The following is a 27938-nucleotide window of genomic DNA, read 5'->3' as shown; positions in this document are numbered from 1 at the left end:
GATACAGCCAGGTTTTCAGGAAGTCAGTGTGTCCCTGACCTTTGCGGTGTCTGAGCAGCCCAGCTCTGTCTGCCATCACTTCTGGCACTTCACATTTTAGGAAATCCTGAGCCCACTCAGACCACAGGCCCTCTTTTTCCATGATGATGCCCGCTACATTGAACTGGTGGATCTGTGATAGCAATATGAACAATAATATACATCTTTGTATATACCTGCCCTCCCTAGACCCCAAGTCCTCAGTGCCCCTTCATTTCCTGAACTTGCTTTACCCGACCCCAGTATGTCCCATGTTTTTTTGTGTTTCATGATTTTTCTGTCAGCTCCACTGAAACATGAGGTCCTTCAGAGCAGGACTATGTTCTTTTTCTTGATATCTCTTGCCCCTTGCAAAATGCTTTGGACATAGTAGATGCTCTATAAATGTTTGTTGAATGAATATAGAAAAAATCCAGACTGCCACCACGATAGGTGAGTGGGGTGGGGAAGGCCCTAAAATCCAGGGTACAGGAGGAACTGGGCATGTGTGTGTATGTGGGGGCTGAGCAGGGAGATTGTTTTGGACAGAATAATGGTCCGTAGAATAAAGGTCCACATTCTGATCCCTGGAACCTGAGAACATGTTATGTTAAATGCAAGAGGGAATTATGGTTGCAGATGGAATGAAGGTTGATCATCCTCTGATTGTGAGGTCAAGAGATTACTGTGGATTACCCAGGTAGGTTAGGGTAATCACAGGGTTCTTACAAGTGGGAAGGAGGAGAGTCAGAGAAGATGTGGTGACAGCAGCACAGGCTGGAGTGAAGTGGCGTCGAGCCACATAGGCAGGTGGCCTCTAGAAAAGACGGAAACGTCAAGGAACAGATTCTTTCCAGAGCCTCCAGAAGGAAAGCATCTGTGCCAGCACCTTGACGTTAACCCTTTGAGGCACATTTCAGACTTCTTTTTTTCTTTAGAGACATAGTCTCACTCTAGTTGCCCAGGCTGGAATGCGGTGGGGCAATCTCAGCTCACTACAACCTCCACCTCCTGATTTCAAGGGACTCTCCTGCCTCAGCCTCCCGAGTAGCTGGGATTACAGGTGCCTGCCACCCCGCCTGGCTAATTTTTGTATTTTTTGTAGGGACGGGGTTTTGCCATGTTGGCCAGGCTGGTCTCGAACTCCTGACCTCAGTTGATCCACCTACCTCAGCCTCCCAAAGTGCTGAGATTATGGTGGAAGCCACTGTGCCTCCCCATTTCAGACTTCTGACCTGCAGAATGGTAAGATAATAAACTTTTTGGCGGGGGGGGATGGAGTCTCACTGTCACCACACTGGAGTGCAGTGGTGCAATCTTGGCTCACTGCAACCTCCGCCTCCCAAGTTCAAACAATTCTCCTGCCTCAACCTCCTGAGTACCTGGGACTACAGGTGTGCGCCACCATGCCCAGCTAATTTTTGTATTTTTCTGTAGAGACAGGGTTTCATCATGTTGGCCAGGATGGTCTTGATCTCTTGACCTCATGATTCACCTGCCTCAGCCTCCCAAAGTGCTGGGATTACAGGTGTGAGCCACCGCGCCCTGCCAACTTGTATTGTTTTTAAGACACTAAGTTTGTGGTAGTTTCTTACAGCAGCTATTAGAAAGAGGCTTAAGCCTAGAAGGAGGGGAATCCTCAGGAAGGAACCGGATCAAGCACATAACTTTGGAAAAGGCAATGGCTGTGTGGGCGAAACTCAGTCAGCATCCAAAAATACCTTTCTTGCTGAATCACCCTAGATCAAAAGTAATTGACAGTAAAATCAGCACTGGTAAGTAGCTCAGTGTGTGTTGCCTTTATCCTCCCCAAATAGTGTGAATACCTCTAATAATTTGAGAGAAGCCATAGTAGAATATGGTGTAAAAGAGTCAGTCAAACCTAGGTTTGGGTTTCTTTCTGACACCTATTGACTGTACGAGCTTACAAATGATATAACCTCTCAAAGCCACAGTTTACTTATCTGTAAACTGGATAAATCTATTTCTTAACTAGAAAGATTGTGGTGAGGATTAAATAACACATATAATGTATTTAACATAAATGCCTGCCACATAGTAAACACTGGATAAATATTATCTAGTGCTGAAAACATATATACAAGGAACTTTAAGAGCAAGGGTATTTGAGGTATCTGTACTCCACACTGACTCAGTCTTATCTAGAGTCTTTAGTGAGTTGTGGTAACAGTCAGAGAACAACCAGGATAGTCAAAAGGATGTCTAGGTTGGCGGTGGTGGCGTGCCCAGCCCCCTTGCATTCTTACAGGACTTTTACTGTTCAACACACTTTTACATCTGTTATCTCAAACTATCAGATGTGGTTCATATGTATATGTGTGTGTGTGCTGGCTGGGTGTGGTGGCTCATGCCTGTAATCCCAGCACTTTGGGAGGCTGAGCAGGAGGATTGCTTGAGGCCAGGAGTTTGAGACCAACCTAGACAACATAGTAAGACCCTCTGTCTACCAAAAAAAAAAAAGTGGCTGAGTGCGGTGGCTCAGGCCCATAATCCCAGCACTTTGGGAGGCTGAGGTGGGCAGATCATTTGGGGCCAAGAATTTGAGACCATCCTGGCCAACATGGCAAAACCCATCTCTATTAAAAATACCAAAATTATCTGGGTGTGGTGGTAGGTGCTTGTAATCCCAGCTACTCAGGAGGCTGAGACACAAGAATTGCTTGAACCTGGGAGGCGGAGGTTGCAGTGGGCCAAGATCACATCAATGTGCTCCAGCCTGGGTGACAAAGTGAGACCCTGTCTCAAAAGATAAAAAATGTCTAAAGGAATGGGGAGGTTTGACATAAAAGTTATTTGAAATATTTTCAGGACGGACTACATAATTTGTGGGGCCCAATGCAAACTGAAAAAGTGGGTCCCCTTGTTCAAAAAGTATTAAGAATTTCAAAATGGAATAGCTGGGCGTGGTGGCTCATGCCTGTAATCCCAGCACTTTGAGAGGCTGAGGCAGGTGGATCACCTGAGGTTGGGAGTTCCAGAACAGACTGACCGACATGAAGAAACCCCATCTCTACTAAAAATACAAAAATTAGCTGAACATGGTGGCACATCCCTGTAATCTCACCTACTTGGGAGGCTGAGGCAGGAGAATCACTTGAACCTGGGAGGTGGAGGTTGCAGTGAGCTGAGATTGTGCCATTGCACTCCAGCCTGGGCAACAAGAGTGAAACTCTATCTCAAAAACAAACAAAAAACAAACAAACAAAAAAGGATTTCAAAATAGCAACAAAAGAGCATTAAACCAAGCCTGGGGCCCATCTGGACACAGTGCCCTGTTGCACAGGCTGTGAACCCACAGGCCCCAAACATTCCCATGTAAGAAGGGATAGACTTGACCTCAGCAGAGAAAACTAGAGCTAAGGGGAAGACACTGCAGATATAATATAAGGCAGAACGTTGTAATAAGCCAATCAAAGAAAAGAGCAACTTGGGTGCTTCTGTCCCCAGAGTTGTTCAAGCAGAGGGTGGGCAGCCACTTTACAGCTACTTTATTGATTTATTTGTTTGTTTATTATTTTCTCCTTCAGAAACAAGGTCTCGCTGTGTTGCCCAGGCTGGAGTACAATGCTGTCATCACATCTCACTGCAGCCTTGACTACCTGGGCTTAAATGATCCTCTTGCCTCAGCCTCCTGAGTAGCTGAGACTATAGGCATGCATGTGCCACCACTCCTGGATACATTTTTAAAATTCTTCAAAGAGATGGGGTCTTTCTGTGTTGTGCAGACTGGTCTCCAGCTCCTGGGCTCAAGCCATCTTCATACCTGGGACAGTTACTTTATATTGGAGAGCAGAGAGGTCATTGTCACTGGAAATGTACAGTCTGAGAAATGAAAAACTGTATTTATTAACTTCTAAAATTGTTTCCAGTTCTGAAACTTTAAAATTCTATTATATATTTTAATAAAGAGGATTTTTAAGAGCCCTCAGTTTTTTCTCAAGAACTTAATACAAACTGGGCACAGTAGTGCATACTTGTAGTGACACACACCCCTTTTTCCTTCCATCACTGCTTTTGATATATTTACATAGCTTTTTTCTCAATCTTTTTTTTTTTGAAATGAGGTCTTGCTCTGTCACCCAGGCTGGAGTGCAGTGGCATAATTACAGATTACTGCAGCCTCAAACTCCTAGGCTAAAGCTATCCTCCCACCTCAGCCTCCTGAATAGCTGGGACTACAGGCGTGTGATACCATGCCCTGCTAATTTTTAAATTTTTTGTAGAGATGGGGTCTTGCTATGTTAACCAGTCTGTCCTGAACTCCTGATCTCAAGTGATCCTCCTGCCTCAGCCTCTCAAAGTGTTGGGATTATAGGCATGAGCCACCACACCCAGCTTTTCTCAATCCTTATAAGCATGTATTTATTTTTTTTAAAGACTATTGTAATTACGCTGGTTATGCACAGTTTTTATGTTTATGTACTGTCATGATTACATAATAGTCCATTGAATGGGCATAGTACAATTTATTATTCCCTATTTATTGGGCAACTCAGTTCTTTCCAAAGCATCATTATTACAAAGAGCATTGCTCTAGATATTTTTGCATACACAGCTCCTCTTTACTCTTGAAATACTTTGTTAGAGTAATTAGAACTCATTTGGTTGCAAATTGCAAAGCTCACTGGAATAGCCTAAGTGAAAGAAGTTATGTTAATAAGCATGTAGGGCAGTCATGAAGATACAAGGTGCAAGACACATATAGAAATTGGAAAGTTGTCAGACAGTCCCCCTTGCCTTTCTCCTATTTCCTTTAGACGACTGCCTATACCTTCTTCCCTGCTCTCTTAAAACTTTGGCCTGTACAGAGGCTTTTTTTTTTTTTTTTTTTGTAAGAGATGGTATCTTTCTCTCTTGCCCAGGCTGGAGTGCAGTTGTGTGATCAGAGCTCACTGTAGCCTCAAATCCCTGGGCTCAAATGATCCTCCCGCCTTAGCCTCCTGAGTAGCTGGACTATAGTTGCACAGGGCTTTGCCTTGCCTTGGAACCAGAGACCCCAGGTCTAAATCAAGAGTCCAGAGCCAACCACTATCTGACCAGAATTTCTTTATCTTTTATATCAGCTTCTTGAGCAAGAGTCTGATTAGGCAAACTCCCCTGCCTTTGGAACCTCTGCCCTCCTCTTTCTAGTGGGGGTAAGGGATGGCAGTGGGGGCAAGGCCGTGGGGTGTTTGTAGATTCAACTTGAACACTACCACTTACTAGGGATATAGCCAGAGTTAGTTACCTAGCTTCTCTGTGTTTCTGTTTGCTTACTTGTAAAATGAGGATAATGTTGAGGTTATTAAGAAGATGAAATCATCCGTGTCAAGGATTATAAGAACACACAAGAAGTCCTTGTATTAGCTCTTGGGTATTTTGGGGGATTTGTTTTCATTTTTAAAAAATTTGTGGCAAAATATGTATAAAATTTACAATTTTGACCATATTCTTCTCTCTCTCTCTCTCTTTTTTTGAGACAGGTTCTCACTCTGTTGCCCAGGCTAGAGTGTAGTGGCTCTATCATAGTTCACTGCAGCCTTGAACTCCTGGGCTTAAGTGACCCTCCCACCTTAGCCTCTCAAGCAGCTAGGACTATAGTCATGTACCACTATTCTTGGGTAGTGGTAAATTTTTTTGTAGGGTTGCAGTTTCACTGTGTCGCCTAGGCTGGTCTCAAACTCCTGGACTCAAGCAATCTTCCCACCTTAGTCAAGTACACTACTTTCAAGTGTACGATTCAGTGGCATTAAATACGTACACATTGTTGTGCAACCATCACACTATCCATCCTAATAACTTTTTATCATCTCAAACTGAAGCTGTTTTCTTTTAGTTATGATTGCTACAGTTATTTCAGATGTGCTTCCTGGGTCCATCCCTTTGCAACATGTGATAGGGACACTCCCCAAAGAAGGGAACAGGGTGGGCAGGCACTCCAAGTGTCTGTGGAAAATATCACACTTCTACAATTCTTTAAACATTAGAGAACACTCTCATACATTATTTTATGCAGATGTCCCAAGGAAGGACTTAATGGAGTTGGAAATGATTATCCTTATTTTACAGGAGAGTAGAATGAAGTTCAGAAAGTCCGATTTGCTCAATGTTTGCCACTTCTAGAGTCAGCACTCAAGGTCAAGTCTTCTCAACTCCAAGTTCATACATTTTCTGTGACATCTCAGGGATGTGATTCCTCAGCTAAGCTTTATACTCATTTGCTTACAGTTCCTGCTATGTATTCTGTATCAGATTATGAGAAGGACGAGAAGAATTCTCTGACGAGAACTTGTGGATGGGCTCTGTGTAGAAAGTACAGGTCACCAGAAGCTGGTTTAGCTTACCAGTTTCTGTCCTGGCATAGGAAGGGCAACAATGAACTTTATTGTACAATGTGATGACTCTGTGAAACCACATGAAGGGATCAGTTAATGACCTCTTAATCTTTACCTTTAGAAAAGCCTAAAGTATTTTCTGGAAACGATAGGCATTACTAAGATAATTTTTTTTTTAGACAATTTCACTGTTGTTACTCAGGCTGAAGTACAATAGCACAATCTTGGCTCACTGCAAACTCTGCTTCCTGGGTTCAAGCGATTCTCCTGTCTCAGCCTCCTGAGTAGCTGGGATTACAGATGTGTGCCACCATGCCCAGCTAATTTTTTGTATTTTTAGTAGAAAGGAGGTTTCACCATGTTAACCAGGTTGGTCTTGAACTCCTGACCTCAGATGATCTGCCCACCTCAGCCTCCCAAAGTCCTGGGATTACAGGCATGAGCCGCTGTGCCTGGCCACTAAGATAATTTTTTTAAATGAGATAGAGAAAAAGAGATACCATGAGAAACAAAACAAGTGAATTTCATCTGGTGTTTCATGGTTTGTATGGAGAAACATATTTTGTCTGATTGGCTTGATTACATTTTTTTTTTTTAGTGAAAAACATCTTTGCCATAATTCTTCATTTTATAGAGAAACCACAGGAAGAAAGCTTGTATGAACTCAAGCTACCCCATAGCACCTTTCTAACAACTAAATTAATGTTTGCCATTAGATAATCTTTCCATTAAATTAATGGCTACCTTTTTGGATTAGACACTCACCTTCCATTTGGCACTCAGAGTCATTTCCTTGTCATTTGTTCTAAAAGAAAATCACTTAGGATAACTGAAGACCTTAGGGTAATGAGCTTTTATTATGTCTGTCCTGATCCTTCCTTTTGTACAAAATTTATAAATTCTCCTTGTGCTCTTCCATATCAAGTCATGCATCTTCTCTTTGGCTTTCAGCCTGATCCCACCCCATCTGTGCCATCCTGATCTCGCCTTATTTATATTGCCACCACATTTTCCTCAACCCCTCAATATGAGTTATGTTAATTTCCTTGTAATTATCAAATATGTTATATTCAGCCAATCCCTATATCTCTACCCATGTTGTACTTGACTTTCCTTTTATCCATATGGAATACCTTTTCCCTTTATCCATCCTGAATATTTTCATCCTTCACTACCAACAAAATCCTACTTACTCTGTAAGGCTTTTGATCCATACCAGTTTCTTCCTTCTGTGAGTTTGTATAGGTTATAAATTACTACTATCATTCATTAAGCACGTATTGAGTGTCAGGCCCATTATCTCTACTCCTTATTACAATAACACAAGGTAATTGTTATCATCTTCATTTAATGAAAAGGGAGACAGTAGTTCAGAAAGGTTATATAATTTGCCCAAGATCACATATTCTAAATTGTTAAGCTGAGGAGTGAATTGCAGAAGTGACAGATTCTAAAGCTCTTATTTTGTCTACCTGTACTTTCTTTTAACTATATACTATATGGAAGTGTTTCCTTTATCGATTGATTGATTGGTACTTATGGGAGTCTCACAATGTTTCCTAGGCTGATTTCAAACTCCTGGCCTCAAGCAGTCCTCCTGCCTTGGCCTCCCAAAGCACTGGAATTATAGGTATGAGCCACTGTACCCAAATGGGAAATGTTTTCTAATTGTTTTGTGTGAATTAATCTCTCCTTAATTTGTTCATGAAATCAAATACTATATAATTTAAGAGTTGTATTCAGTTACTAGTTCTGGAGATACAGGAGTTGAGGCCAGGTGTGGTGGCTCATACCTGTAATCCCAGTACCTTGAGAGGCCGAGGTGGGAGGATTGCTTGAGGTTGGGAGGTAGAAACTATCCTGGGCAATATGTAATTGATTGGTACTCCCATAAGTACCAATCAATCAATCGATAAAGGAAACACTTCCATATAGTATATAGTTAAGAGAAAGTACAGGTAGACAGAATAAGAGCTTTAGAATCCGTCACTTCTGCAATTCACTCCTCAGCTTAGCAATTTAGAATGTGTGATCTTGGGCAAATTATATAGAAACTTCATTTCTACACAATAAAAAAATTATCTGAGTATTGGGCACACACCTGTCATCCTAGCTCCCAGGAGGCTGAGCTTGGAGGCTACCTTGAGCCCAGGAGTTAGAGGCTGCAGCGAGTTGTGTTTGCAACCACTATACTTCAGCCTAGGTGACAGAGCAAGAGCCTGTCTCTAAAAAACAAATCAGTAATATAGCCTCTTTTTGCTATTTCCTCTACCATTCCCAGGGTGGGGGGCTTTTCCTTGGGTTGACAAGATGGCTGCCTGAAGTGCAGCCTTCATATTTCTGTTCCGGCAAGAACGAGGAAAGGATTAAGGGTAAACGGTAGGCCTCCCAGCCAAATTTTAAAGACTTTCTAGAAGTCTCACTAATAGCTCATTGGTCACCACATTTGCAAGGAAGGCTGGGAAATACTTTATAGCCAAGTATACTGACATACCCAACAATAAAGCTATTTCATTTCCAAGAAAGGATGGATGTTAAATAGTGGTCTCTGCTACAGAGACCCATGTCTCAGTCTTTCACATTTTCGTAGCACCTAGTAGATGCCCCATAACACTGGTGGGCAGTCTAATGTAGAGAAATAGTAGCAAAGGTAATTTAAAAAGTGGATGCATGAAGAAACTGAGAAGATAGCCATATGTAGCTTCTAATCTATAAATACTTTATAAGAAATAGAGATAGTCACTGATTCCTCCCTAAACAATCGTGCCATCAGGCTTCATATGTGGAAGGTTTATAAAACCTTCAAGGTTAAGAAATACAAGGTTAAAAAAAAAGCCAGGTCATTTGGAATTATTTTGAGTGGATTCATTGTATTTCCTTTAGTCTTTTTTTTTTTTTTTTGCATATATTGTGTTTCCATTTACAAAATTGGCATTAGAAAATGTTCCATTTTGCGAAAGGACTCACTGTAAACAGCCACTTTAGACAGAATGACCAGTACTCAGGCAGTATCTGATGAGCACTTAGAACAAAAGAATAAATTACATTTCCAATAGAAATTAGTGCTGTGCATTCTAGAACTCTCCTGAATATTTCAAAATAATTCAAATGCTTTAAAGAAAAATCTAGGCTGGGCGCAGTGGCTCACACCTGTAATCCCAACACTTTGGGAGGCCAAGGTGGGTGGATCACCTGAGGTCATGAGTTCAAGACCAGCCTGGTCAACACAGCAAAACCCCGTCTCTACTAAAAATACAAAAATTAGCTGGGCATGGTGGTACACACCTGTAGTCCCAGCTACTCAGGAAACTGAGGCTTGAACCCGGGACATGGAGGTTACAGTGAGCTGAGATTGCGCCACTGCACTGAAGACTGGGTGACAAAGCAAGATTCCATCTCAAAAGAAAAAAAAAAGAAAGAAAAATCTGTGGTAATTACCTGAAATGTTTCTCTAGACCCCAGATTAACATCAAGAGAGGGTCTTTGTTTGAGATACAAAGCACATTTCTTTAGTTTTTAATTTTGATACAGTCTCAAATTCTGTGTGCCCTTTACCCAGAATCACCCATTGTTTTAGCCCATTTCCTTCATCATTCTTCTTCTCTCTGTCTCTCTGGCGTGTGTGTATGATTTTTTTCTGAAAATTCTAGAGTTAATTGGAGACATGAGATGTTAGGGGACCCCTAAATACTTCAGAATATTTGCTGAAAAAAAGGACATCATTTTATATAACCATAGCAAAATGATTACAGCAAGAAATTGAACTTTGATACAATACTGTTTCCTACTCTGGGGTCCATGGACAAATTCCATTAAGTGCCCTAATAATGTCTTTTTATAGTTGTTTGATTTTCCCAGGTCGAATCCAGTCTTAGACCATGCAGTGCATTTAGTTGTCTCATCTCTTTAATCTTCTTTCATCTGGAAGCGTTTCTTAGTTTTTCATTGACTTTCTCTTACTTGAAATTTTTTTTAAAGTACAGGGCAGTTATTCTGTAGAATATACAAAATTCTACAAAATAACTTCCACAAGTGTTCTGACTTGCCTAATAATTACTTTCAGGTTTTATATTTTTAGCAGAAATACCACAGAAGTAGTGTTTTGTCCTTCTCAGCACTTCGTGTGAGAAACTACGTGATGGTGGTTTATCTTAGAATATCATGTACTTTGATCTCTGGTTAAGGTGGTGTTCACCATATTTCCCCACTGTAAAGTTACTGTTTTTACTTTTTTTGAGACAGGGTTTCTTACTGTGTTGCCCAGGCTGGAATGCAGTGACTCAATCTTGGCTCACTGCAGTCTCACCCTCCCTAGCTAAAGTGATCCTCCCACCCCAGCCTCCTGAGTAGCTGGGACTGCAGGTGCACACCCCCATGCCCAGCTAATTTTTGTATTTTTTTGTAGAGATGGGGTGTTGCCATGTTGTCCAGGGTGGTCTTAAACTCCTGGGCTTAAGCATACCATCCACCTCTGACCTCCAAAGTCCTGGGACCACATGTGTGAACCGCTGTAGCAATCACTCTTTTCTCTTTTGTAATTAAAATTGGTTACTGAGGCCAGATGCTGTGGCTTATGCCTATAATTCCAGCACTTTGAGAGCTGGAGTGGATGGATCACTTGAGGTCAGAGTTCAAGACTAGCCTGGCCAACATGGTGAAACCCCATCTCTACTAAAATTACAAAAATTAGCTGGGCTTTGTAATATGCACCTGTAATCCCAGCTTCTTGGGAGGCTGAGGCAGGAGAATCGCTTGAACCTGGGAGATGGAACTTTCAGTGAGCAGAGATTGTACCACTGTACTCCAGCCTGGGCAACAGGGTAAGACTCTGTCTCAAAAAAAAATTGTCAGGAGGTTTAGGAACTATGTAAATATTCTGTTTCTCATCAAACACTCATCCACTAGTTTAGCATCAACTGATGATTTTCAAATTCCATCCTCTCATTTATTAACTGGCTTTTTACTGCAAGAATGAGAAACTTTCTCTTCTAATGGATAGTTTCTGATACTATGTGTCTATGAGTTTCTGAGACTTTGTCTCAGTTTATTTGGGCTGCCATAACAAAATATCTTTTACTATGTGGCTTAAACAACAGAAATGTATTTCTCACAGTTCTGGAGGATGAGAAATTCAAGATCAAGATGCCACCTGCTTGCAGATGGCCACATTCTTGCTGTGTCCTCACATGTTGGAGACAGAGTGCTGGTATCTCTTCCTCTTTTAATACCATCATGGGTTCCACCCTCATGAATTCTCTAAACCTAATTACTTCCCAAAAGCCCCATCTCCTAATACCATCACATTATGAATTAGGGCTTCAAAATACGGATTTTGGTGTGGGAGAACACATTCAGTCCATAACAGGCTTTAAAAAAAAACAAACTTTTTAACTTTTAAGTTCAGAACTATGTGTACATGTTTCCTATGTAGGTAAACTTGTGTCATGGGAGTTTGATGTACAGATTATTTTGTTAACCCCTATTAAGCCGCATACCCATTCGTTATTCTTCCTGATCCTTTTTCTCCACCCTCCAGTAGGCCCCAGTGTCTGTTGTTTCTGTCTACGTGTCCATGCGTTCTCATCACTTAGCTCCCACTTACAAGTGAGAACATGGTATTTGGTTTTCTATTCCTGTGTTAGTGTTAAGAATAATGGCCTCCAGCTCCATCCATGTTCCTGCAAAGCACATGATCTCATTCTTTTTTATGGCTGCATGTTACTCCCTGGTGTATACGTACCACATTTTATTTTCAAATACCAATGATGGGAATTTAGGTTGATTCCATGTATTTGCTATTGGGAGTAGTGCTGCAGTGAACATACATATGAATCTATCTTTTTTTTTGAGACACAGTTTCGCTCTTGTTGTTCAGGTGCTGGAGTGCAATGGTGCGATCTTGGCTCACCGCAACCTCCGCCTCCTGAGTTCAAGCGATTCTCCTGCCTCAGCTTCCTGAGCAGCTGGGATTACAGGTATGTGCCACCACACCCAGATGATTTTGTATTTTAAGCAGAGATGGGATTCTCCATGTTGTTCAGGCTGGTCTTGAACTCCTGACCTCAGATGATCCACCCACCTGGGTCTCCCAAAGTGCTGGGTTTATAAGCGTGAGCCACCACGCCCAGCCAAATGTATCTTTATGATAGAACAATTATATTCCTTTGGGTATATACCCAGTAATGGGATTGCTAGGTCAACGGCATTTTTGCATAACAGACTTATAAAAGGAAAAATAGACTGGGCATGGTGGCTCACACCTGTAATCCCAGCACTTTGTAAGCCTGAGGCAGGTGGATCATGAGGTCAGGAGTTTGAGACCAGCTTGATCAACATGGTGAAACCCCATCTCTACTAAAAATACAAAAATTAGCCTGTTGTGGTGGTGCATGCCTGTAATCCCAGCTACTGGGGAGGCTGAGGCAGGAGAATCACTTGAACTTGGAAGGCAGAGGATATGGTGAGCTGAGATCGCACCATTGCACTCCAGCCTGGGCAACAAAAGTGAAACTCCGTCTCAAAAAAAAAATTTTTTTTTAAAGGAGTAGTTCAAGACCAGCCTGGGCAACATGGTAAAACCTCATCTCTACAAAAAATACAAAAAATGTAGCCAGGCACAATGGCACATGTCTGTAGTCCCAGCTACCTGGAAGGCTGAGATGGGAGGATTACCGGAGCCCTGGAGTTTGAGGCTGCAATGAGCCATGATCATGCCACTGCCCTCTAGCCTGGGTGATAGAGTGAGACTCTGTCTCAGGAGGCGGAGCGGGGGGGAAGGAAAAATAAATACCACCTATTGTAAAAAGATGGTATCCTCCTTGGATTGGGTAACTGATATTGAGCCTTGAACCCCTGCATAGTAAAAGTAATTCCTTCCTTTGTCATTTGTAATATGATTATTTTACTTTATTCTTATTTTTACTGTCAAATGGTGAGATAAATTGGCTGCTTTCCTCTTATTTGGCTCTGAAGTTTGTTTCGTATTTGTTGCTATCAGATAAATGTGGATTCAAATTCCACACTTCCAGTTGTGTGTGACGTTGGCCATATTATTTGGGCCTCAGCCTCTTTGCCCACAGAATAGGGATAATAACTTTTATCTCATCCTATTGGGAGGATTAAATCAGATAATATATGTGAAAACATGTAACATGGTGTCTGATAAAAAAAAGTCAATTAGTAAATAAGTTTTTTTGTCTTTAACTTAAAATTTCAATTTTCAGTGATACATTTTTGTAGGTTTCAGTGACTTTGTTGCTCTCTTCAAGGGCTTAGACAATCTTCTCAGATATGAAGCTTGCATCAGAAAGAGAAGGGATTAGTGGTATCTGTAAACTTTTACGTAATTTGAGTGGTTATACCGGTCCCTCCCTCCCTCCCTCCCTTCCTTCCTTTCTTCTTCCCTTTGCCACATAATTAATGGCGTTTGCTATATGCTAGTCACTATTCTGGGTGCTAGGGATAGAACAACAGACAAAATCTCCTGACTTGACATCCATTATATTCTAATCAAAGGAAACAGATGGCAAAAGTAGAAATAAACTTTTAAATTAGATAGGGTAAGTGCTATGGAGAAAAATAACACTGGGAAGGAAAATAAGAATTGTGAGTGGATTGCTATTTTAATTAGGGAAGGACTCACTGATGAGGCAGCACATGAGCAGAGATCTCAAGGAGATGAGGCATTGAATCATTAGGGTAGCTGAGGGAAAAGCGTTCCAGGCAAAGGAAATATTTCAGAGAAGAAACCTAAGGCATAGATTGACTTACTGAGGGTTCACCCAAAGGAATCATAAAAAGAGCTCAGGCAGTTCTGTGGAACACAGCAGCACTCTGCTTCCCTTCTGTGAGCTTGATTATAGGTAAGAGCAGAATGGCTGGACAGCTGTTGGGGTTGTGCCAGTTTTGGCGGTGTGCCACACAGACCTCCCTTCCAGAAAGGACCTGCTGCGAGGAGTGCAGAATGCTGATAGCTTCCAGTCTGGATCCACCCCAGCATCCAGGGTGCAGCACTTTCTCCCAGGCAGCCCTCTACCAATGACTGAGCATGGCAGGGGTACTAGGGCATGACCACTGCCATACAACATGGGACTTTTTTGAGGCCAGTCCTTATGCCAGAGCTCCCTATTAGGCTGGCCAGGACATTTCCAGAGCTGCACCACACTTTGAGACTCTATTCACCCACCCAATCATCCTTCCTCACCCTTCTCCTTTTACAAGTCTCAGACCTGCAACGTGGTTTTACGGCCTTCCCTGCCCTCTCCAACTCCGTCTTCCTTTTGCCTTTCACAGGCATTACACCCTACTGCTTTCACTTATAAACCCATCTTGGGGTCCGTCTGCTTCCTAAAGGATCCAGATCAACAGGAGGCAGAGCAAAAATACATGTAAGGAGATTTTGCTCTGCTTCTGCTGCTGCATCAGTCAGAGATAGACCAAGGGAGTTGGAGGAGGGCAGTCAGCAGTAATGTCAAGGATGATCAAAGTTTCCAGATAATTAATTGGGTGCAGTGGCTCACACCTGTAATCCCAGCACTTTGGGAGGCTGAGGTAGGCAGATCACTTGAGGTCGAGTTCAAGACCAGCCTGGCCAACATGGTGATACCCCATCTCTACTAAAAATACAAAAAAATTAGCTGGGTTTGGGAGTACATGGCTGTAGTCCCAGTTACTCAAGAGACTGAACCAGGAGAATAGCTTGAACCTGGGAGGTGGAAGTTGCAGTAAGATGAGATGGTGCCACTGCACTCCAGCCTGGGTGACAGAGTAAGACTCTGTCTCAAAACAAACAAACAAACAAATAAAATTTCCAGATAACCAGCCCTACCCAGGCCATCTGAAATAGTATACAATCTGAGTGAAACCTGCTTATTAAAAAAAAAAATTCTTTTTTTGAGACAGAGTCTTGCTCTGTTGCCCAGGCTAGAGTGCAGTGGTGCAATCTCAGCTCGCTGCAACCTCCACCTCCCAGGTTCAAACAATTCTCCTACCTCAGGCTCTGGAGTAGCTAGGACTACAGGCACATTCTGCTATGCCTGGCTAATTTTTATCTTTTTAGTAGAGACGGGGTTTTGCCACATTGGCAAGGCTGGTCTTGAACTCCTAGCCTCAGGTGATCTGGCCTCCCAAAGTGCTGGGATTACAGGTATGAGCCACTGCGCCTGGCCAAACGTGCTTATTTAAAATGCAAACAATTTCAGAAGCAACCCTCTAGAAACAGCAACCAGATGGCCGCCCCTAAGCTTTTGTTATGTAGAAATTCTGGGGCTACCAATGGAACAGTTCCAAACCCTTCCTTCCTTCTTTCCTGTTTGGAAGGAGGAAGGGAGATTTGTTAACAAACTAGAATCCAGAGGGGCAGCATGCTTTGAGAGGGGAAGTTGGCACTATTTCCACTCCTGGAAGGCAAATCATGGGAATGTGAGGTCTCCAGGGACATTTTCTAGACCTCCAACTGTGATGATCATCTCTGTCTTATACCCCAGGCTGTGTTCAAAGGCCACTGACTGTGTCTGGCTCACCGTGCTGCACTGACATTCCAGCCGAAACCATTTTCAGAGTTGATGGACCATTGCTATAATCACATAGCTGAAATTACAGTTTGGGGCTCAATAAGGTAATTGTTCCAAAGATTTTCTGTTGAAATCTCTATAGTCCCATCTGGAAAGCAAACACTGGCTGGGTAGAAAGTAGACTTGGGGTGGGATCACATGGAAGGCAGATAGACAAAGTTATGACCCAGATTTCAGAGTGAATATCCTCTATGTGCCAGGCACTTTCACGGGTTTATATTTCCAGAACCAACCTATGATGCTGGAAGGATACTTTGAGGTAATCCCTACTTTATGGCTTAGAAAATATGGTTTGGCTGGGTGTGGTGGCTCACACCTGTAATCCCAGCATTTTGGGAGGTCGAGGTGGGAGGATCGCTTGAGTCCAGGAGTACAAGACTAGCTTGGGCAACATGACAAAACCCCATCTCTAGAAAAAAATACAAAAATTAGCCAGGTATGTGGTGTGCACCTGTAGTCCTGGTTACTCAAGAGGCTGAGCTGGAAGGATTTCTTGAGCCTAGGAGGTAGAGGCTACAGTGAGCTATGATCATGCCAGTGCACTCTAGCCTGGGTGACAGAGTGAGACCCTGTCTAAAAAAAGGAAAGAAAAAAGAAAGAAAGGAAAACATGTGGTTTGGAAAGTTAAGTGATTTTTTTTCTCCCAAGGTCATAGTGCTAGCAAGTAGCAAACCTAGGATTTGAGCCAGGTCTTCAGATGCTAAATTTAGTGACTTTTTAATGATTTTACCGCTGGCTAACTGTTCTCTTACCTTTATCCATATTCCTGTGTCAATCATAGTATTTTACCCTGTGGTCTCACTGTTTGCTTAGTTGCGTAGATAAAATCATGTTGATTTTTAATGAGGCCATGGTTGGGAAGCACTATAGTGGACATTGCTGGTTTTTAACATCTTGACATCCATTTTCTTCTTCTTTTGGTGAATGCATTCTAATTTCTCTCTGGAGAACTCCCTCTACCCCCACTTGGAATCCATGTGTTTCAAGTGGGCTCTAACCCTTGCTTTGGGATGGGGTCTGTGACTCCCCTAAATCAGTGTGATTCCACCTCTGGGTTCAAGTGATTCTCGTGCCTCAGCCTCCTGAGTAGCTGGGATTACAGGTGCCCGCCATCACACCCAGCTAATTTTTATATTTTTAGTAGAGACGGCCACACCATGTTGACCAGGCTGGTCTCAAATTCCTGACCTCAAATGATCCGCCCACCTCAGGCTCCCAAAGTGCTGGCATTACAGGCGTGAACCACCACACCCAGCCTTTTTTTTTTTTTTTTTTAACTTGTTAGCATTAGGGAAATCTCCACAATAAGAAATGTTAATTTTTTTTTGCTGTGGACCAGGCCATTCTTGAAGCCAGAACTACTTTCAAGAACTTTCAGTTCTATGGTACAACAAATTCCATTAATGCTTAAGCTAATAATGTAGGTTGGATTTTCTGTTACTGTCAACTGCAAGAGGCTTACCTCTTACCACAGACTTTCTCAATTCAATTTCACCCAAGTTACAAATCAATTAGGACTCAACAATAAAAAGACAAATTACCCAATTAAAAATGAGCAAATGATTTGAATAGACATTTCTCCAAATAAGATGTACAGTAGCCAATAAACTCTTGATGCTCAACATCATGAATCATTAGGAAAATGCAAATCAAAACTACAGTGAGATACAACTTTACAGCCCTTAGGATGGCTGTAATAAAAAATATGAACAACAAGTGTTGGTGAGGACATGGAGAAATGAGAACTGTTGTACCTTGCTGCTAGGAATGTAGAGTAGTACAGCCACTTTGGAAAACAGTCTGGCAGTTCCTCAAATGATTAAACATTGTTACCATGGGGCTAGCTATTTTACTCCTAGGTATATACCCAAAAGAAATGAAAATATATGTCCACAAAAAGTTTTGTACAAGCATGCTCATAGTACTTATATTCATAATAGCTGAAAATGGAGAACAACTCAAGTGTCCAGCAATAAGAGATTGGATAAACACATTGTGAAATATTCATACAAAGGAAGACTACTCAGCAATAAAAGGAACGAGCCACTGATACATACCAGAAAAAAAAAAAAACGAATCTAGAAACATGGTGAGTGAAAGATAGCAGATGTAAAATAATAAATATGGTATGACTCCATTTATATGCAGTCCAAGAGCAGGCAAACTAGTCTATGGCGATAGGATTAGAAAGTGGTTCCTTCAGTGAGAAAGGGCAAATTTGACTAGAAAGGGACAAGAGATGAGTCAACTTTCTGGAACTTTAGATGGTAGTTACATGAATGTGTACAATTATCAAAATCTATTGGCCTGGCATGCGCCTGTAGTCCCAACTACTCGGGAGGCTAAGGCAGAAGAATCACTTGAACCTGGGAGGCAGAGGTTGCAGTGAACCAAGATTGTGCCACTGCACTCCAGCCTGGTGATAGAGTGAGACTCCGTTTCAAAACCAAACCAAACCAAACGCTATTGGCCAAGCATGGTGGCTCAGGCTTGTAATCCCAGTGCTTCAGGAGGCTGAGGTGGGAGGATTTCTTAAGGCCAGGAGTTCAAGATCAGCCTGGGCAACAGCTGGTCAAAAAAAAAAAAAAAAAAAATTAGCCTGGTATGGCTGTGCATACCTGTGGCTCCAGATACTCAGGAGGCTAAGATGGGAGAATTACTTAAGCCCAGGGATTTGAGGTTACAGTGAGCCATGATCATTCCACTGTACTTCAGCCTGGGTGACAGAATGAGACCCTGTCTCTAAAATTAAAAAAAAAAAAGTGATGGAACTGTACCTTAAGATCAGCATATTAAATACTTCACTTAAAAATAATTAATACTTGAATGATACAGAGAAGATTAGCATAGCCCCTGCGTAAGGATGACAGGAAAAAAATAATACTATGTTTTAAATGTTTACTGCTTCCTCACTTTTCATGAGGAAAAAAAGCATTCACTGAATTTATATGATCAACAGGTGTGAAAAACTCTCCTGTCAAAAAATATCATTCCTCACCAACTTAATAGACTGAATTTCCCCTGATTAGTTTCTCCTTTGATATACACATTGAAAGCCCTAAATAAAATGCTGTATTAATTTTCCCCCGTGAATATGTTAGCATGACACTAATGTATGAAGTTGGTTCTCCTCCCTCTTAGCAAGGTACTGCAACCTAGTATTGACTATGTTGAAGTCTAAAAACAAATAAGATAATAAAAGTGATAAAATGGTGATTACCTTCTTCAAGTTGCTAAGAAGTCTGAAGAGGCACCAGCCCTTGCAAACTAAATTTTCACTTTGGCTGACTCAGTCTCATTTCTTTAATTCTTTGCATCACCCCACCTCCCAGGCTTATGCCTCATCACTTACTACCCACTGACCAGTTTAATGGGCCTCAGAAAGACTATGGAAATCTTAAAATGCAGAGTCATTCACAAACTTCCCTAGCATGAGTCTTCAAATCCCTATCAGTGCACTGGAATATCCATTTTGTGGGCGATTTACTGGTTAGAAAGAGCTCTTAATTGCTTCACTAGCATAGACTTCTCTGTGACCAAAAAAAAAAAAATGGCAATGTGGGCTCCTTTGAGGGAAAGGAGAGGGGACATTACACAAGAAAAATGTTCTTTTCCAGTATCAAGAAAATTCATTAGCACACATTAAAATGCACTCAAGTAGTCATCACCCTGAATTGTTTTGGAAAAGGCCCTGCTTTGGAAAAACACAGGACAGAAACATTATTCCTGTAGCTTGGCACAACGAGATGGCAGGATGACAAATGTCTTATTCTCTACAGTGCCTTAATATTTAGAGGACATCTGCTACTGTGTGTTTCTCCCTCCCCTGAGTCACCTTTATCACAGTCTAGCATTGTGTTATTGCTCTTTCCCATGTCCACCTGTTACAGGGATAAGGCGCAGCTGTACTCCTCCAGTGTGTGGGAAGCAAATGAGTCTGAAAGTCAGGCGGCTGAGCTTCTAGTCTCATTGTTGTGCTAACTATGCAGTCTTAGGCAAATATTGCAAATTCTCTTGGTTTTATATCCTCTTCTTAACAAAATGGGAAGTATAATAGACATGGTTTCAATGAAATGGAGGCTTAGACTTACCCCAGCCATTAGGGATTCCTCAGCTCAAGTCATAGAACCAATATATAGAGAAGGAGTGATATATCCTTAATAGCAGTAATTAGGTTGCTGCTACCTGGTGGGGATGGACAGGGAGAGCTATGTTTAGAGCTCAGGGATTCAATGAAAAACCTCTTAGCATTCCTTGGTCCAGTGGTCTGGTCATGGGAAAAGCATAGTCACCCAATAAAGACAAGATAATCAATGTTTTATATTCTACATGCAATGAAGTTTGGGTCTCTCCAATTCCACTTTGCAAAATAGGCAAAAGCATCTTTACTCTGGTCTCCTGGGACAAGGAGAGAGGTAAAACACATCCTGCTGAAGTGCTGATGGAAGGAAAGAACAGAAGTGGGAGGTGGACGACGGTAGCCTTGAGTACCAGTGTAGGTCTTGTCACCAGCTGCAGAGCAGGGATTATACCAGCCACAATTTAAGTCTCTTGGTCATTTCTCCTTCTCCCCAAACCTTGTATTTTAAAAGAAAAACACCTAAAGTGGCTACTGTTTTAGATTGAGGTGGGCATGTGGGCAACTTCTCATCACTCCAGATGTACTCTTTGCCCAGCTCCATTCTGCTGGGTTCCCTGGGTGGCTGACCTAAATGCATTACATCAACACATTCTCTTGCCTTCTGGCTTCCAGCTGGGTTCAGCAACAAGGAGCACAGACAGAAGACAGGGAGAGGGAAGGGAGAAGAGCAAGATCAGGGTGTTTATTCTCTTGGTGTGAAGTCACTGTGCTGTGGACTGGCTTTGTCTTTCCACTAGAGGGCATAGCTCAAGTTGAGCAGCTCTCTCCACATAGCTCGTATCTCCTGGTTCTAATAATGGCTTTCTTTCCTTGCCCCAATGGGTGGGAAAGGCACCCCAAGTTGCTAGTTCTAGAGTATTTTGTTACCACTTTTGAGTTTCTTAAATGTTGCCCACACCTTTGTAGATGGTCCTTTTAAACTCTTCCCAAATTACCAAATTTGTACAAATAAATAATTTCTTTTCTAGTGGAGCCCTAACCAATATGGACAGGTTTCTCATAGGAACCACAAACGGTAACTGTAAAATCAGTTAAGGTTTATTAAAATGTGTGTGAAGTTTCTTGGAAGATGACTTTGTAGAAGTTCAAATGAAACATATGCAATACATATAGAAAAGTGCATAAAGCATATATATATACGGTTTGAATAATGATAATGAATATATAACCAGTACCATGATCCAGATGTAAAATATTGCTGCCTCCCCAGAAGCACAGTGAATTGTTTCCAGTTTCAGGATAATCAGAACAATGCTGCTAAGAAAATTCTTGTGCTTATCTGTAGTACACATTGCAAGAGTTTCTCTAGGACAGTGAGAAGTTTGGTTCATAGGCTTTTGGTGATAATGGGGAGTGGTGATGAGAATTCTTATAGGCTGTTGCTGATAGTATAAATCAGTACAACAATCACTTTGAAGAAGAGTGTGGCATTGTCTAGCAAAACTAAAGTTATATGCACCTTTTGTTGTTGTTGTTGTTCGAGATGGAGTTTTGCTCTTTCTGCCCAGACTGGAGTGCAGTGGGGCCATCTCGGCTCACTGCAACCTTCACATCCTGGGTTCAAGCAATTCTCCTGCCTCAGCCTCCCGAGTATCTGGGATTACAGGCACACACTACCATGCCTAGCTAAATCTGCATTTTTTTGTAGAGATGGGGTTTCACTGTGTTGGCCAGGCTGGTCTTGAACTTCTGATCTCAGGTGATCTGCATTCCTTGGCCTCCCAAAGTGCAGGGATTACAGGTGCGAGCAACCGTGCCCAGCCTCCTTTTTTTTTTTTTCTGTCACAGAGTCTCACTCTGTGGCCCAGGCTGGAGTGTAGTGGCGTGATCTCTGCTCACTGCAACCTCTGCCTCCCGGGTTCCAGCAGTTCTTCTGCCTTAGCCTCCTGAGTAGCTGATTTACAGGCCCCCATCACCACACCCTGCTAATTTTTGAATTTTTAGTAGAGACGGGGTTTTGCCATGTTGGCCAGGCTGGTCTCAAACTCCTGGCATCAGGTGATCCGCCTGCCTCCGCTTCCCAAAGTGTTGGGATTACAGGTGTGAGCTACTGTGCCCAGCCTTGCACCTTCTGACACAGCAACTTCACTATTTTTCATAATGTTTGCTATAGATTTTCTGTAGGTACTGTATTTAACTTAAAAGTTTCCTCTTATTTCAAGTTTGTTGATTTTTAAAATTAAGAATACATACTGACTTTTTTTTAACCATTCATTTTTTCTAAATATATTGGGGGAGTCATATGGGTTCTCTCCTTTATTCTATTATTGTGACAAATTACATTGATTCATTTTCAAATATTAAACCAATTTTGTGTTCCTAAGATACATTTAACTTGCTTTTCTATATTATCCTTTTATATTGCTGGATTCAGTTTGCTAATATATTGTTTCAGATTTTTTCAGCATATATCCATTAGTCAAATTAGATTGCAATTTTATTTTGCCATACTCTTCATAATGAATTTTTAGTGTCTTATGAGTTTGAGACTTATTCCTTCTTATATGTGTTTATGTGATATTAAAATACTTTGTTCCTTAAAAGATTATTAGAACTCACAAAGTCTTCTGGTCCTGGAATTTTCTTTGTTGATTTTCTATAAATGATTCAATTTATTTAATGATCACAGGATTGTTTGGGATTTTGGTTTTTGTATTATTATTTTTTCAAATGCTCTCAGCAGAATCATGTTCTGGTTTTTAAAAATATCTTTGTAGCATTCGTTGATTTTTCCCAGAGGAAATTAGTCCACATAGTGTACTTTGTCAAATGGATTAGCATTAAGTCATTCATTATATCCTCTTATTATCTCTCCGCTGTATACATCTGGAGTAATATCCCCTTTTCACTCCTGATAGTGAGTGCGTGTGTGTGTGTGTGTGTGTGTGTGTGTGTCTTTCTCTCTCTCCCTCTGTGTATATGTGTGTCTCTCAGTCTCACCAAAGATTTTATACCTTTTTCAGCCTTCTTAAAGAATCAACTATTCAATTTATTGTTCCTGTTATATGGTTTTTCTATTTTATACAGCTTTGTTCTTATTTGTTATCTCTTTCCTACTACTTTATTTCTGTTTATCTTGCAGTTTATTTCTAATATCCTGAGGCAGATGCTTGGCTCATTTATTTTTAGCCTTTTTTCTTTTCTAATATAAAATGGAAGGCTATAAATCAGCTCTGTAAACACTTCAGCTATTACCCTGCAAGTTTTTGATATGAAGTAATTTTTAAGTCACTCACACATTTTAAAAAGGCACAGTTCATCCGTGGGCATGGTGGCTCACGCCTGTAATCCCAACACTTTGTGAGGTTGAAGTGGGTGGATCACCTGAGGTCCGGAATTCGAGACCAGCCTGGCCAACCTGGCAAAACCCCATCTCTACTAAAAGTACAAAAATTGGCCGGGTGTGGTAGCAGGCATCTGTAATCCCAGCTACTCAGGAGGCTGAGGCAGGAAAATCGCTTGAACCCAGGAGGCAGAGGTTGTAGTGAGCTGAGATCATGACACTGCACTACAACCTGGGCAACAAGATTGAGACTCCATCTCAAAAAAAAAAAATTAAAAATATTTCCACCGTGATTTCTTATTTAACCCATGAGTTATTTAGAAGCATGATCTGAATTTTCCAAACATCGAAATGCTCTGTTTACCTTTTTATTATTGATTTATGGTTAGATGACATTAGGTCAGAAAACATCCTCTGTATTAATCCTTTAAAATCTGTTGAGGCTTGCTTTAATGACTATGTATGAGTCCATTTTTGAAATATTCTGTGTGGACTTTGGAATTTTTTTCTGCAGTTTAATGAAGTATATGTAATCTCTATTAGATCAGTTTTATTAATCATTATTGTTTGAATCCTCTAATGATTTTTTTTTTTTTTGAGACAGACTCTTGCTCCATTGCCCAGGCTGGAGTGCAGTGGCACAATTTCAGCTCACCACAACTTCTGCCTTCTGGGTTCAAGCAATTCTCATGCCTCAGCCTCCCAAGTAGGTGGGACTGTAGGCCATGCCACTACACCCAGCGAATTTTTATATTTTTAGCAGAGACAGTGTTTCACCATGTTGGCCAGGCTGGTCTTGAACTCCTGAACTCAGATGTTTCACCTGCCTCGGCCTCCCAAAGTGCTGGGATTACAGGCGTGAGCCACCACTACTGGCCTATTTAATGATTTTTTCTTTTTGTTCTATCAATTATTGAGAGATGTATTTTTTAATTTTCCATTTAATTATAGATTTGTCTATTTCTCCACATGAGTCTTCTGATTTTTCTCTTCTATAATTTGAGGCTGCACCATTAGGTACTTATAAATTCAAAATTTTAATATTTTCCTGGTAAACTGAAATTGTATTATTAAATGATTACATTTATCTCTGTAATTTTAAAATTCTGATTAAAAAATATATATAACACAATTTGCCATTTTAACTGTTTATTTATTTGTTTGTATTTTATTTTTTTGAGACAGAGTCTCACTCTGTTGCCCAGGCTAGAGTGCAGTGGTATGGTCTCGGCTCACTGCAATCTCTGACTCCTGTGTTCAAGCAATTCTCCTGCCTCAGCCTGCTGGGTAGCTGGGATTACAGGTGCTCAGCACCATGCACAGCTAATTTTTGTATTTTTAGTAGAGACAGGGTTTCACTGTTTGTCCAGGCTCGTCTCAAACTCCTAACCTCAAGTGATCCACCCTTGGAGACCTCCTAAAATGCTGGGATTACAGGTGTGAGCCACCGCACCTGGCCTATTTATTTATTCTGAGACAGGGTTCTATTCTGTTGCCCAGGCTGGAGTGCAGTGGTGCAGTCATGGCTCACGGCAGCCACGACCTCCTGGGTTGAAGTGATCCTCCCACGTTAGCCTCTAGAGTCGCTGGAACAGGCAAATGTCATCATGCTCAGCTAATTTTTGTATTTTTTGTAGAGACAGGGTTTCACTATGTTGCTCAAGTTGGCCTCAAACTCTGGTGCTCAAGTGATCTGCCCACCTCAGTCTCCCAAAGTACTAGGATTACAGGCATAAGCCACCATGTTCAGCCCATTTAAACTATTTTTAAGGGTACAATTTAGTGGCATTACTTAGGTCCACAATGTTATTCAACTACCACCACTGTCTATTTCCAAAACTTTGTCATCACCCCAAACTGAAACTCAGTAACTAGTAGGTGAAAACTCCCCAGGTCCCTTCTCCCCAGGCCTTGACAAACTTGAATCTACTTCACATTTCTATGAATTTTCCTATTTGAGATACTTCATGTAAGTGAAGTTATACAATATTTGTCCTTTTGATCTGGCTTATTTCACTTAGCATATGTCTTCAAGGTTTATCCATGTTGGGGCATATATCAGAACTTCACTCCTCTTTATGTCTGAATAATATTCCATTGTATGTGTAGACCACATTTTGTTCATACATCTTTTTGATACATGGGTTGTTTCCACCTTTTGACTATTGTTAATAATACTACAATGAACATTGGTATATAAGTACCTGTTTGAGTTCCTGCTTTCAATTCTTTGGGATACGTATATAATACTTAGAAGTGGAATTGCCAGACCATATGGTAATACTCTTTTTAGCTTTTTGAGGAATTGCCAAATTATTTTCAATAATGATTTTTGGCTTAAAGTCTATTTTGTGTACTATTAATATAGGAATGCCAGTTCTTTTAGAGTTACATTTGCAAGGTAGATCTATTTTTATTTTTTAATTTCAACCTGTTTGAATATTTATAAGGTTTTATTCAGTCTTAGAAGCTTTGTCTTTTAACTGAAGTATTTAATCCATTTACATTTTATTTATTTTAATTAACTGATATTAGTAACTAATATTTTAAATCTATCATTTTACATTTTGCTTTTTCTTTGCCTCACTTATATATACTTCTTTTTCTCTTCTTTTCTGCTTTTGTATTACTTTTATTCCTTTTTAAAAAAATTCTAATGTGATGGTTTGTAGGCTACATTCTGTCTTTATTTTTTTAAGAGTTTAGCTTAACATGTTTATATGTATACATCGCCCATTAAGTAAAAACTTAGTCACTAATGATATTCTTCTGCTAAATACTACAAAACCTAAACACTAACTTAATTTACTCTCCTCTTAATTTGCATGCTTTATTTTTGTGTATTTAACTTATTTTTTCATCTCATATGACATTGTTAATGTTGTGTTATGCACAATTTTGCAATGTTTAAATGTATTCACATATTTACCACTCTCTTTACTCTTCATTCTTTCTTGCATCTCAGAGCAGCCATCTAGTATCACATTTTTTCTTCCAGAATGACACTCTTCTGAATTCCTTTTTTAAAAGGTCTGGATAATACCAAAGTCTCTGTGTTTCCATTTCTTTTTAGAAATGTATATATTAACACTACTGTGCCCTCATTTTTGAAAGACTTTTTTCACTAAGAATAGAATAATAGATTATCGATTATTTTCTTTCAGCCCATAGAGGGTGTTATTGCATTGTCATCTGGCTTCTCGCAGCTACTGAGAAGTCAGTGGTCCGTCTCACGGCCATTCCTTTGATAATGATCTCTACACTTGCTCTTCTCTCAAATCTTTTCCTTCGGTGTTCATTAGTTTTACTGTGATGAGTCTGAGTGTGAATTTTTCTTTCTTTTTCTCCTTTCTTTCTTTTCTTTCTTCCTTCTTTCCTTTTCCTTCTTTTTTTCCTTTCCCTCTCTACTTTCTTCTTTTTCTTCTTCCTCTCCTCCTGCTCGCCTTCCTTCCTGGGATTTGTTTGACCTCTCGAGTATGTGAATTAATTTCATTCATAAGTTCTGGGAAATTTAGGCCAGTATTTCTTCAAATACTGTTTCTGCCATATAATCTCTCTTCTTCTAGTACTCTAATTAAATATCTGTTAGACTTTCTTACTCTGTCTTCTATGAATTTTAATTTCTCTTTCATATATTATATTTCTTTGAATTTCTGTACTGCATTCTGTAAAATCTTGTGACCCAACCTTCTTGTGCTCTAATTTTCTTTTCAGCTGTATCTAATATGCTATTAAACTGCTGGGTTTTTTTGCTCCCTATCTCAGTAATTGTAATCTTTATTTCTAGAAGTTTAATTTCATTGTTCTTAAAATTTTGTTGGTCACTTTTTGTAGTTTCCAGTATCTTGAAGATATTTTCAATCTTAGCTTTTATTTATTTAACGATAGTAGGCATAATTGTTTTATAATCTGTGTCTGAAAATTCCAGTGTCTGAAGTCTTTTTGACTCTCTTTCTACTCTTTTGTTTCTTCTAGCTCTCATACGTGGTGCTTATTTATTATGTATGCTTAGTTGTTTTTTACTAGTGCTGCTTATTAACCTTAAAAAATTATTCGTGTGAATACACTGAGGCCCAGGATGAGGGTCCCTTCTTAAAATGAATTTGTATTTGTTACTTTGACTCCTAGGGGCTTCACCAATATGAGGCACCAAATTAAATGAAATTTGTGGCTTGAATTGTTTTGGACCATGCTGTGGTTATAACTTCTATAATGCCAGCAAGTGATTACAAATTTTCAGAAATGAAATTGTTTCCTCATTTTACTGGTCAGCAGTCCCTTAAGGGTAGAAATCTGGGGAAAATGTAGCCTTTGAATTCACAGTTCTATTGATGGATTTTCTTTTTCGTTTGCTTAAGTTTTTTTGTTTTTGTTTTTGTTTTTGAGACAGAGTCTCGCTGTGTTACCCAGACTGGAGTGCAGTGGCATTATCTTTTGTTTTTGTTTTTGAGACAGAGTCTCGCTGTTACCCAGACTGGAGTGCAGTGGCATTATCTCTGCTCACTGCAACCTTCACGTCCAGGGTTCGAACAATTCTTCTGCCTCAGCCTCCTGAGTAGCTGAGATTAAAGTCACACGCCACCATGCCC

The 27938-nt window shown here is 40.6% G+C and overlaps 1 protein-coding gene and 1 pseudogene across 1 annotated transcript in view; both read left to right on the top strand.

Annotated features, from left to right (window-relative positions):
- Window positions 1-27938, top strand: part of JAK1 (Janus kinase 1) — a 255358-nt gene that overhangs the window by 25829 nt on the left and 201591 nt on the right. The gene's annotated exons all lie outside the window — the stretch shown is intronic.
- On the top strand, window positions 18718-18818 carry LOC118143384 (U6 spliceosomal RNA; annotated as a pseudogene).

The sequence above is a fragment of the Callithrix jacchus genome, chromosome 7 (genome assembly GCF_049354715.1).
Source record: "Callithrix jacchus isolate 240 chromosome 7, calJac240_pri, whole genome shotgun sequence".
Taxonomy (NCBI): domain Eukaryota; kingdom Metazoa; phylum Chordata; class Mammalia; order Primates; family Cebidae; genus Callithrix; species Callithrix jacchus.
This window is presented reverse-complemented; position numbering and strand designations above follow the sequence as displayed.